Source organism: Chinchilla lanigera, unplaced genomic scaffold, assembly GCF_000276665.1.
Source record: "Chinchilla lanigera isolate Chin_1 unplaced genomic scaffold, ChiLan1.0 scaffold00036, whole genome shotgun sequence".
NCBI classification, from domain to species: Eukaryota; Metazoa; Chordata; class Mammalia; order Rodentia; family Chinchillidae; genus Chinchilla; species Chinchilla lanigera.
Window position 1 is genome coordinate 18,870,026 of NW_004955437.1, and position 12,707 is coordinate 18,882,732.

The window sequence follows — 12,707 nt, forward strand, 5'->3', positions numbered from 1 at the left end:
TGGTCCTCTCAGCTTCCATAGAGAACTGTTTACTAACTATAGTCTGTTCTTTCAGTCCATTCAAGTCTCTTGAAAATTATTTATGATCCCTCCACTCACCCATCTCCTCCCCTATGAAAATTCTGTATAACTTTCTAATCTCATTGGGTTACTGGGTGATTAGCTTCTTGCAACAACCCCCTGCACATGAACAAATCGTATGCTTTTTCTCCTGCTAATCTCTCTATTGTCAGTTCATTTCAGCCAACCTTCAGAGGATGGAAGGGAAACTGTCTTCACTCCTACAACTCAAATCTCTTGCTCAACATCTTCTGATGCCTCTCATTATTAATGGCTTGCGTTTAAACGGGCTTAAAAATGGACTACAAAACATTAGTAGGTATTGATCTTCACACTTTACTAATTAGATCTGTAATCTAAAGTCAATTCATTAACTCTCTGGTCCTTGGCTTTCTCATCCATTAAATGAGAGAGTTGGAGCAGCAGTCTAAAATTTTTTCCTAAGTCCAACACATGCAGATGGCACTAACCTTCGTACCCTGCCTGGCATTCTACTGAGCCTTATACAACTAGCAGAAGAACAGAAGGAGTCAGGGCATAATTTAAAAGCTTCTGAAGAATTATGTGAGAATCTCAGACCACTACTTACTAACGGTAAAACCTTAGAAAAGTCTTAGTTGATGTTTACAAAACAGGGATAAAATATCTATTATCCAGGGGTTTTGTGAGGTCTAAAGTATAAAAACATTTTTAAAAACTGCATCTGGGCAGGGAGTGTAGGCCTGCGGTATAGCACACATTTAGCAAGTGTGAGACCCTGAGTTTTATCTCCAGGACCACTAAATAAATAAATAAAATAAAAATGAATCTAAAACAGGTGCTCACTAATATTCTTTTCTCTTATATGGTGACATTTAGGCATTACGACTTTTTTTCAGGAAGCCATTTCTTGAACTAAGATTCAAAGCGCTAGGATCTAAAGTTAAAAGTATCAAGCCAGGTACAGTAGCACATGCTTGCAGTCCCACCTACCTGGGAGGCTGAGGCAGGAGAACTGGGTGAGTCCAGGGGTTCAACACCACCCTGGACAACACAGAGAGCCACCCCACAGACACACTAAAAAAGGATATAAGCTCAATGGAGTATCAAGAATATCTTAGTATGCTCCAGCTTCTGTAATGTAGTATCACAAAGTGAGTGGCTTGCACAACAGAAATTAATTTTCTCACAGGCGTGGAGAACAGAAGTCTCAAGTGGAGGTCCAGTAGGGTTCACTTCCGGTCAGGGTGTTTTTCCTGCTGGCAGACAGCAGCTGTGCAGCCTGGTCCTGGAGTAGCAGCACAAAGAGCTCTAGTGTGGCTTCCTCCGTGTCAGGTGAGGACGCTGCCCTTGTGACCTCACGTAACCCTTCTCACCTTCTCAGAGGCCCTCCCTCCAAATGGCCACACTGAGGTTAAGGTTTCCATGTGTGACCTTGGAGAGGGACATAAACATTAAGCCCATAAGAAACATTAGCACCTTATTTTTGTTCTGAGAGGGTTTTTTAAAATTTGAGAGCAATTTTTTTCAATCTTTATTTTTCTTAGTACATGCCTGCAACACATAATAACGATCACCTTCCTTGTACGGAGTTAGTACTCCCCTCACAGGAGGGGGGCCTTCCATCCACTCCCTCTCCCCTCCGTCCCTCCTCCCATCTGCAAAAGACTGCTTTCCCTCCTGAAAGCAAATTTTGTTTAAACCTCATGTAACTTTCCAAGACGAGTAGAAGGACTATCATTCTACATGGAGATTTGAAGAACAGACACTAACATAACCTTAATGACACAACGCAGAGCTACAAACAGAATTTGAGCCTTTTAACTTTGAAGCGCATTCCATTCAATGATGAGTTTTTTTAACTTCTTTTTCCAAGTGCACCATCATTGTCCTCTCTCGTAGTACTTCTTAAGTCTATCTTAAAACTGTTTTCAAGAGCCAGGCGTGGTGGTGAGCGACTGTTATCCCAGCACTTGGGAGGCTGGGGCAGGAAGATCACTGCGAGTTGGAGGCCAGCCTGGGTTACACAGTAAGTTCAAGGCCAACCTGCATTACAAACCGAGACTGTTTCAAACAACAAAAAAATAAAACAACCCCCCGCCAAAAGCCTCTTTTCAATACAAAATATAAGTACTATTATATTTGGAATAAGTACTATTATATACAAAGAGGGAAGTTTTAAAAAATGCACCAAATTTCTCCATGCCAAGGAAACAAGGAGCTTTGAAAAAACAGAATTTAATTAGCCTTGTTGTTCTGTGTTATCTGCTGCAGAAAAAGCCAAAGAACAGCCACATTCAGCAAAATTACTGGCCTGTTTCTTGACCAGCACTCATCAGTGAGCCCGATCCATCCGTCCGCAGGCAAAGGGAAGTAAAATAATTATTTCCAGTAACTGGAAGTTGCCTAGTCACGGTTTCAGAAGAGAGGAATACACTCCTTTAGTTACATTTCACTTTCCCTGGGTGCCAGACTTCACACGCCATCTCTGTGTGTCCTGGTACACAGCCGTACTGTGGACCCGACACAGCACAGGGGGCTGCTTCTCAGAAGAGGCTCGTGGGGAAGGGTCATGGTCCTTCACTGAGCGCGAACGTGGCCTTACACCTCGTAGGTATTACAAATACTTCTTTCAGATGACCTCTTCATACCACTTTTGCAAGCTAGGCATAAATTCTTTTCCTTCTTTCAGAGATTAAAAATGTGTAAAAATTACAGGATGTTATTCTATTTTTTTTGACTTTTTAAAAAAAGCTGCTTTTATTCTTTAGCACTCATGCACAGGCTGGCACCTCAGAGAGAAAGCAAAAACCTTATATTCAAAAGCAGCAATTTTTGCACAGAGCTTTCTGTATTCTAGGGTGGAGGGGACAGGGGAGAGGGGAATGGAGCACACTGTATTTGTCTTTACCCGGTCAAATTATGTTTTGATTATTTTTCTCCAAACAACATTTGCACCCTGTATGCAATAATTGTACCTTCCTGTGTTTCTTCAGCTGGAAGAGGAGATGGTGGTAACTTCCTGTTGCTAATCTCCAAGTTACCACACCTTCTCCTACTTAGCCATTAGCTCTTTTACTACCCATGTTATAATAATTATCCTGCAGCAGATTCTTTCTGTTTTAAATGCTTGAAATGGATTCTGTTTTCCTGGTATGGTCCTGATTGACGAAAACCATTTACTTGACAGGATGCCATTTACTGCTTTCTAAAATGTTAATTCCCTTTCTCATATACTTATCCACTTTCATATGGTTCTTTATAAGTAAAAGCAAAGTCTGGGGTCATGGGCTGGTCATGGGCTGAGATCAAAACTCTGATTTCTCAGGACACATACAAAAATGAAGACCAGAGTAGGGAAGGGAGAAAAGGCAGACACGAAGAAAATAGAAGTTATCTAATATGCTAGCTGTACCAAGGAAAGGTCAGGGAATTTCTCAGATTGAGCTGCTCTTTGAACAGAGCAAAGTGCTATTACAAACTGCTCAGAGGTATACCGAGTAGATACAGAAGCAATGGTAATTTTATCACAGCCTCCAAGAGCCATGAAACTCACAGTCATTCAGTGTATGACGCACTTTCTCCTAAGAGGCTCCCCAAATGGGCTAGTGACCTGAAAGAAAATTTTTATGTATAAATAACTGATAGTGGCTAGAACTTCATCTGCTGAAAATGCAGTTCTTAAATACTCACAATCCAAACACAAGTTGATATCACCACATAGTACAAACATTACTGTTTAAAAACAAATGAATGGAGACTACCATATGGCTGTGGAAACCTCTTTTAAGACTTGGCTTCACCGGCTAAGGATGTTGCTCAGTGAGCCGGGATATAGCTCAGTGGCATAAGCGCCTGCCTGGCAAGCCTGAGGTCTTGAGTTCAATTCCCAGTACCAAAAACAAAAACAAAACAAAAAAAAACAACACGGCACATAATAGAATACGATTAATTATACAGGGCCGGGGATATAGCTCTGTGGCACAAGCGCCTGCCTGGCAAGCACAAGGTCCTAAGTTCAATTCCCGGTACCAAAAAGGTTACTTAACTACTCTTAGTTTCCTCATCTGGAAAATAGGGTGGGAAACAGGACTTACCTCACAGTGTGGTTTCAAGAATTATGTAAAATGATGCAAGTTAAGAGAGTTTTCTATGATATAAGACATCTAATAAGCACACAATACATTGTAACTATTAGTACCATAATCCTTCTGAGACTTTACTGCTAAAATGAATACCAATAGCTTCACAAAGTAGTTCAGGGCAAGGGATGCAAATCAGTGGCAGAGCACTTACCCAGCATTCACAAGACTCTGAGTTTGATCCCCAGCACTGCCCCCCACCAAGACAATTCCTTGAGATATTGAATTAAACTTACTGAAAGTGGGCAAGCATTTTTATCAAACCTAGCACACTACATAACAATTTATAAATACAAAAAGTTTCTGGTACCTAGTAGTTAATAAAGGCAATGAACGCTGTCATATGACTGCTGCCTCACACCGTACATTTTTATTTTGGATATATCTTACCTCAGGGAGGATAATCATGACTGTGAATCTTTTGATTGTTTAGTTTTGCAGTACTGGGGATTAAATGCAGGGCCTTGCACATGCAAGGTAAGTGCTCCACCACTGACCTACACCCCCAGCCCTCTCATGGATCGTTTTAAATTGAGAGAAAATTTACCTTAATAGAGAAATATGTAATCAATATAAATGTAAGGGATCCAAGACCAACTGGTATCCAGTTCAAGAAAAGAAAAATCTATGTTCTTTCTGGTTTGGGCTAACTAGGGAGGGAGGGAGAGAAGGAAGGACTGAAGGAATAAGGAAAGAAGGAAAGAGGGAAGGAAGGAAGGGAGGGAAGGAGGGAAGGAAGAAAGAAGAGAGAAGAGAGGAGAGAAGAGAAGAAAGAAGAAAGGTCAACTCAAAATTGAACTTTCCTGCTTAAAATTTGAGTTTCTCAATTCACTATTCCTTACATCCACAAACCACCAGATTTACACATTGTGACATAAATACAGTTTCTTTGGACTGGGAAATAGTGTTCTTCAAAAGCTGCCCACTATTCATTTCAACCTCAGAACAGATACTTGACCCTATTCCCTTTGGGGCTCCTTCTTATACTGCTACACGTGGTATATTTGAAATTGCCACTGCCATAAATTCCAGGCTTATAGTCTCAAAGCACCTACAACTTGGTTATAAGAAATACAATTTACCTGCAAATTAGAGGGTTTAATAGGCGTCCAATTCTGTATATGAATGGTACCATGATCCAGGCAGGGAGCAAGGTCCAAAACAACTAAGACTCATAACATCTTATATTTCCTCCCTGTCTGTCTCCAAACGTACTCTCAAATTTCCATGTCTTGTTGCTGTTCACACTTATTTCTACTACCAGAAAGCGAGCTACACATGTGTCAGTACAGCACTGAGAGAGCGGCCCATCACTATTGATGCCTATATTTTCCTAGCACTTAGGTATAAGGCGCATTGTGTATTTACTGTAGACTGCTCTGTCCGTTCAAGAACCATCGTGATGAGATGGACACCAAGCGCCTCTGGATTCAAATCCGGACCTGTCACTGAATAGTGACATATCCTCAGTGTGTCATTTCACCTTTGAGATCCTGTGCATGAGAATTTATTACAAATAATATATATTTAGAAATAATTACTTCTACTAATATTGTCATACAAAGAATTATAAAAACGCCTGCTTTAACTACCTCAATGTACTTTAAAGGAAAGTTTAAAAGTACTTTCAGGAATAAAAACATTCCACTCCAAACGTGGTGGCACATGCCTATAAGCCTAGCATTTAAAGAGGCCCACAAGTTCAAGTCCTGTCTGAGCAACTTAATGAAATGTTGTCTTAGAATAAAAATAAAGACATTTAAAAGGGGCTGGAGCTATAGCTAGATGATATACTCCCATACCAAAAAATTTGTTTTTAATTTAAAAAATAAAAACATTCTACAAATCCAAGCCCATACAAATTGCATCATCTTTTAATTCTTTAAAATCTTGTAATAACACTATTATAGTACTATAGAGGTAATGCACACAACTGGCTGGCAAGCGCAAGGTCGTGAGTTCGGTTCCCAGTACCGGAGAAAAACCAAAACCAAAACCAAAACAAAACAAAACAAAACAAAACAAGAGGTAATGCACACAAGTGACTCAATCAAAAGGTAACCACCATTAGGAAATTTCTGCAGGCACGAGTACTGCCAGCTAGCATAATCAGTATTATCTGTCTGGCAATATTTGCTGTTTTCTTTTGGCTTATTGAGCAGCATTTTATGCAGCAAATGCTACTCCTGTAAGAGCAGTAAATGCGCAGCTTCAAGTCTTCCTACCTATTCTAACGTCTCCCAGGGGTACTCCAGGAAGAGATAATTGCCTCCACTTAATAAATGAGGAAAGTCTAGGCAATTATCTAAACATGTGGAATTAAAAAATGAAACTAGAACTGGAGTAAACCCTTAAACTAAGCAGGTTTTCCTGCCCTTTCTCTCAGGTTTCCTTACTATTTTGCACAAAAGCACAAGCAGCACAAGCCTGGCCCATAAAAAAAGCTACAAGGAATTATCTTCATGAAATCTTTGGTTCCCATTTGGCAACTACACAAACTATATATAAACTGACCTCCATTAAGAGCAAGGCCAGACTCACGTGACTCAAGTTGCTCCATCTGGGCAGGAAACATTGGGTATCTGGTAAAATAATCTGTCAAAGACAAGGCTCCCTATATCACAATCAGGCAGATGAGCAAGGCTGCTATTCAGTTAACACTGAACAGCTATCACTAAAGTGCGTTTACTACATTTACCAAGAAATTATTTTCTTTATTTAACATGCATTAGTTATCACTAATGCTCTTATTTGCTAGAGCATATCTCATGGGGGAAAAAAGAATGCCACAAAGAAAACCACCCTCTCAACTGGCTTTTAAAAAGGACTACAAGCCAGGCATAGTGGCACACATCTGCAACCCCAGCACTCGGGAGGCTAAAGCAAGAGAATCACAGTGAGTTCAAGGCCAGCTTGGGCTACATAGTAAGACCCTGCCTCAAAAAGGGTGCGGGGGACTAGCAAAAGCCAAAAACATAAGGGTAATTCAATAAGCACAATTCCAAAGTTAAATATTTGTGCACTATGCAACTAGAAACGTCACTGGTACGATATTTAACTAATGGCAACTTTGTATGGTACACCTGTTACGGTTTGTAGCTAGATGTCCCCCAAAGCCTCGTCCATTTATACAGGTGAGGTTTGGGGTGATCGGATCATGAGAGCATGATACTCATTAATGGATTAGTGCACTGATACATTTATAGCTAAATGTGAGGCTGGGAGGAGATGGGTCACTGAGGCATGGCCTAGAAGGGTCTATCTCATTTCTCCTCCCATGATCACTGTGCTTCCTGCCTGCCACACCATGAGCTCTTTCTCCTTTGCCATGCCCTGCTGCCATGCCACCCTGCCTTGGAGCCAATCGACTATGGACTAAAACCTCTACAAACTGTGAGCCCAAATCAATCTTTTCTCCTTAGAGTTGTGGGTGTCAGTTATTATGTCTCAGTGACAAAAAAGTAACTAACACAACACCCAAATTAAAACTGGCTCTCATCCAGACATGAGCTCTACAGATGAAGTGTACAATGCTTTGGTTTTTTAAAAAACTAAACATTTCAGCTGCTGCAATTTACGAAGAGAACATATTCAGCCCATAGAATGTATCAAAACAGTATGCAAACTTTTTTCTTTTTTGGAGATAGGGTATCTCTACCTAATGCAGGCTGGCCTTGAACTTGCTTATGTAGCTTAGGCTGGCCTTAAGCTCATGGTAATCCTCCTGACTCAGCCTCCCGAGTTCTGGGATTACAGGAGTGCATCACCACACCCAGCACAAACTTTCAAAAGCAGAATATGAGGAATAATTTCTGAACCAGAGGATCTGAAAAGACAAACTACCAGAGACCATCAAGAGGGTGTTATGATACAAATAAATATTTAAAAAGCCTAACTGCATCAAAAATATTTTTAAATTATCCTTAAAACTTGATTTTAAATAAAAAGCAAATTAAGGATATAAGTGAGCAACTCGCAGGAGAAATAGGAACAGCTAATCAGTATAAGAAAATGTTCAAACTCATTCAGAATCAGGAAAATCATTTAAGAGAATGTAAGATTCTATTTCATATCCATTACATACACAGAAAACAAAAAGTCTGACAACATCAAGTGTGGGAAAGGACATAGAGCAGCTTAAACTCTTAACCTGCTATTGAAAAAATAAATTGACCTGAGCCTGATGGCACACACCTGTAATCCCAGCACTTGGGAGGCTGAGGCAGGAGGGTTGTTGCGAGTTCGAGACCAGCCTGAGCTACAAAGTGAGCTCATGGCCAGCCTGAACTGCATAGTGAGACTCTGCCTCAAAAAGACAAAAAAAAAAAAAAAGAGAGAAAAAATAAATTGATATGACATTGGGCAGCACTAGTAAAGAAAGATATGCAAACCCTATGTCCTAGCAATTCTACTCATAGCAATTCTACTCATAGGAAAAAAACACTAATAGAAGCCTGACGCTTGTACCCAGGACACCTGTAGAAGAATGTTCACAGCAACACTTTTAATTATAAAGAAAACTGCTGCATGACTATCAAAGGAAAACATAAGTGTCCAAAATTGTTCGCTGAACAACTGAGACTGAGGGATTTATAGCAATGCCTCAAAGAAGACCAGAGCCTGAAGAACCTGTGTGACAATACCAATAAGTACATGTCATCAGAAAGAAGAGGAAAAATATGCCACAGAGGGAAAATCATTTGAAGAAACAGTGAATGAAAACTTAAATGTGATGGAAGACAAACTATGTTATATCCATGTCACAGAATCTTACACAGCAACAAAAAGGAAAAGCCATGGTACATGCAATGGTACGAACACATCTCAAAAGCGTTGTGCTGAAAATAGTCTCCAAATGCTACAAGTTACTTGATTCCATTTGTATGACATGCTGCAAAACTGCAGAAACAGACTAGCTCAAAGGGTTTCAAAACAAACAGGCAACATGAAAATTTTAAGGGTGATGCAACTGACCTGGCATCCTGACTGTGGAAAGGCTGCACAAATACATACATATGTTAAAATTCATACAAATGTATACCCAAAAAGTCAATTTTAGAACATATGCTTTTGAATCTGAAAATATTAGTACCTCCTCCAAAATGATGTGTAACCAAGGCACATGGCATCACGTCACATGCCCACAGTATGAAAACAGAAAGGCTATAGGATCATGTAGTTATGTTATCCAGATAAATACTATGACACTTCTCTCATAGATAGATAACAAAAGGCCTAAATTAAGAGCTCTCAGAAATCAAGCACGAGGGCCAGGGATTTAGCACAGTGGCACAGCATCTGCCTGGCAAGCATGAGGTCCTGAGTTTGATTCCTGGTACCGAAAAAAAAAAAAATCAAACATGTAATTCATGTCATGCAAGAAAGTATGCTTACGAAAAAAAGTGCCCAGTTTTTTTATATTTATTTCATGAATTCTTAATCTAGAATTTCAAAACAGCAATATTGCATAATGAAAGGAAACCTTGTAGGAGATGGGAGATATTAAATCTGTTTAATTTTCCACCTTTTCCTTTTTATTCAACCTCTCAAGTTCAGTGTTTCCAGAATAAAAAGTGATCAAGGCTCTGAGGTGCAGGGAACCCCACTGACAGATCAGGAAATTAACACTGATAACTTTATGACATCACTTCCCACAACATAACAGGGTTCCCAAAAGAGAAAGTCACAAAGCTACAACAGTGTCCTTTAACCAGGCTGACTGTGTGTTCCAACTTACCTGGAACAGACGGGTTTACCACCTGCTGTTATAACAATTACTATCAGCACGCTCTTTCACATAGAAGGTGCTGCAATTAGAACAATGAATTCTCTGGCCACTCTACCCTCCTTTAGGAACCTAACTCACAATCTGTCACCAAAATACAAAAAGAAATGTACACAAAAAGAAGTCCCTATATACATTTAACAAGGCATGAAAACTTAATCTGGTTAATCTAATGTATTAATTTTATATATTACAGCCAATAAAATTTTTTGGGTCGCAGAAGTGCTCTATGAAAACATTCCCTGATATTTTAGGAGAAAAGCACCTTTCAGTCATGTTGAAGAATAATAAATCACCCATTTTTAAATGTCCACATATGCTTCTATTTTCTTAAGCTTTAAAGCTTTTTAAAGCTTTCTGTCCCAATTTAGGATGTTGTTTGCCAAATTTGAAGGAAGCTAAACGCCCCTAATATGTTAGATCTCCAGATGGAAAGTTCACCTATTTCATTTATGTGATAGTCACTGTCAAGATAAGAACAAGGTTCAAATTATAATTCTTTCTTGAGTCTGTAACAAGCGTGGACCAGAGGTCTTTCCTTTATAGTTTATTATTCTTGTTTTGTTTTGTTTTTTGTTTTGAGACAGAGTCTCACTGTACAGTTCAGCCTGGCTTTTGAACTCACTATGTAGCCTAAGCTGGCCTCAAATTCACAGCAATCTTTTGCTTCAGCCTCCCAAATGCTGAGATTACAGGCATGCACCACCACTCCCGGCTTATACTTTATCATTTTTAAAACAATGAACTGTTGTCTCAGAGAATGAACTACCTGCATTCCTATCACTCAACCTTTGAACAGTTATGGACATGGGAAAGTAAAAAGCTATCATTCCTTGGTAATTGATCTGGTGGAGGAAGATCATAAAATGATAGGTCCACACTGTCCAGTATGTCAGCCACTACTCACATGCTATATGTAGAGCACTCTAAATGTGTCTCATCCAAATTGAGATGTGTGGTAAGATTCTGAAGATAGTTTTTTAAAAAAGTGAAATAACTATAAATATGAATTGAAATCTATTGAAATAACATTCTGATACATCATTTAAATAAATATATTATTCAATTTTATTTTATCTGTTTCTTTTTACAGGGAGGGACCAGTACTGAGACTTGAACCCAGGGCCTTGTACATTCACTTTACCACTGAGCTACACCCCAAGTTTTTACTTTTTTAACATAGTTACTAAAAAGTTTTAGATATTAGATATATCTAATATATTAGATATATTCAGTATTCCTACTGAACAAATCCTACAATAGATTGTTTTGATGTGTTTCCATAATAATTTTATGACAATAGCAGATGGGAATGGCTCATAAAGTCTTCCCAATTTCATCAAAAGTACCAAAGCAACACAGGATCTATTATAAGAACAGTCCTTGTTACATTAAAGCAACAAGCACCATACATTCCTTAAGAGATTTTTAAAAAGAATAAAAAGAAAATCAAAGCAAAAATTCAATGTCTTTAAATGCAATTCTCTTCACATTTTCTGGCTCAGGGATTATTCTTAATTATTTTACAAGGGAGGGGACTGAGACAGGGTCTCGCCTTGTAGCCCAGGCTGGCCTTGAATTTGTGACAATCCTCCTGCCTCGGCCTCCCAAGTGCTGGGATTACAGGCACACACCTCCACACACAACTCTTCTTAATTCCTAAAGAACACACTGACTATCTGGTTAACATCAGTATAGACATTGTGCAATGTCTGAAGTTTCTGAAAGAAACCAGCAGTGGATCTTAGGACCACAACACCAACTTGGGAAACCCAGGGCAACAGAGCAATGCCGTGGAGAACGAGGAAGCAAATATAAGCAAAAAGTAGCAAGCAGGAGGCACCCCAAGTTAAATAAAAAATAAGCACCTTTAAGGTTGGGATGTTGCTCAATGACAGAGCATGTGTTGGGTATCCCTGAGGCCCCGGGCTAAATCCCAGCCCCACAGATGGGTGGATAGATAACAGGAAGATTAAGTGCCTTTGTCCTGGGTCTTCTTCCCAAACTTTCCTTCAGATTTTCATTTTATACTGTTGGCCAATTTTGGTCACACCTCCAAGGTTAGACTGACTAGGCCTAAATGTTTCATTGTCAAGTTCAAAATTACCTTTCTATTTTCAAATTTTAAATATGCTATACTCACACTTAAAATTTGCTACTGTTCACCAAATTTCTAGGTAGATTTTAAAATAGTCACTTGCCCCAAACCTCTCCTTAATGATTATGTGTCTTGGTATGTTCAGAGTTGGCATTAGAAGAGCCAAATAAATTACCTTCTATGGAAACAATTATAGCAAATTTTACATTACATTTACATTTCAGTGCCAGGAAGATAACTCAGCAGCACAGTGCCTGCCTGGTAAGCAGGAGGCCCCGAGTTCAATTCCTGGTACTAAAAAAAAACCAAAAAAACCACACACACAAAAAGTACATTTCAGATAGCTGCTGAACGTTATAAGGATACAATTAGCACAAAATCTCCCAGTACACAGGGGCTAATGTAATCTCCTGAGGAAGTTTCAGATACAGTCATACATGGGGGGGGGTGCCGGCAGGGTTCTGAGAATTGTGTCATTAGGCAGTTTTGTCCTTGTGCAAACCATATACACATACAAACTAAGGTGCGTACAACATCATCGGTGATGTAACTTTATAGGACTATTTGGTGTGTGCATTCTGTCATTGATCAAAATGCTATTTTGTGGCATACAACTACTGCACTGCAAACACACTGAAATCTT

The 12,707-nt window shown here is 39.3% G+C and overlaps 1 long non-coding RNA gene across 1 annotated transcript in view; it reads right to left on the reverse strand.

The window, feature by feature from the left end:
- Positions 1 to 2,044: 2,044 nt before the first annotated feature.
- Positions 2,045 to 12,707, reverse strand: part of LOC102025619 — a 63,906-nt gene continuing 53,243 nt past the window's right edge. The window contains exons 4-5 of the long non-coding RNA XR_261894.2: positions 3,596 to 3,652; positions 2,045 to 2,085 (exon numbers count right to left, since the gene is read on the reverse strand). This is a non-coding gene — a long non-coding RNA (uncharacterized LOC102025619). The remainder of the gene's footprint in view (positions 2,086 to 3,595; positions 3,653 to 12,707) is intronic.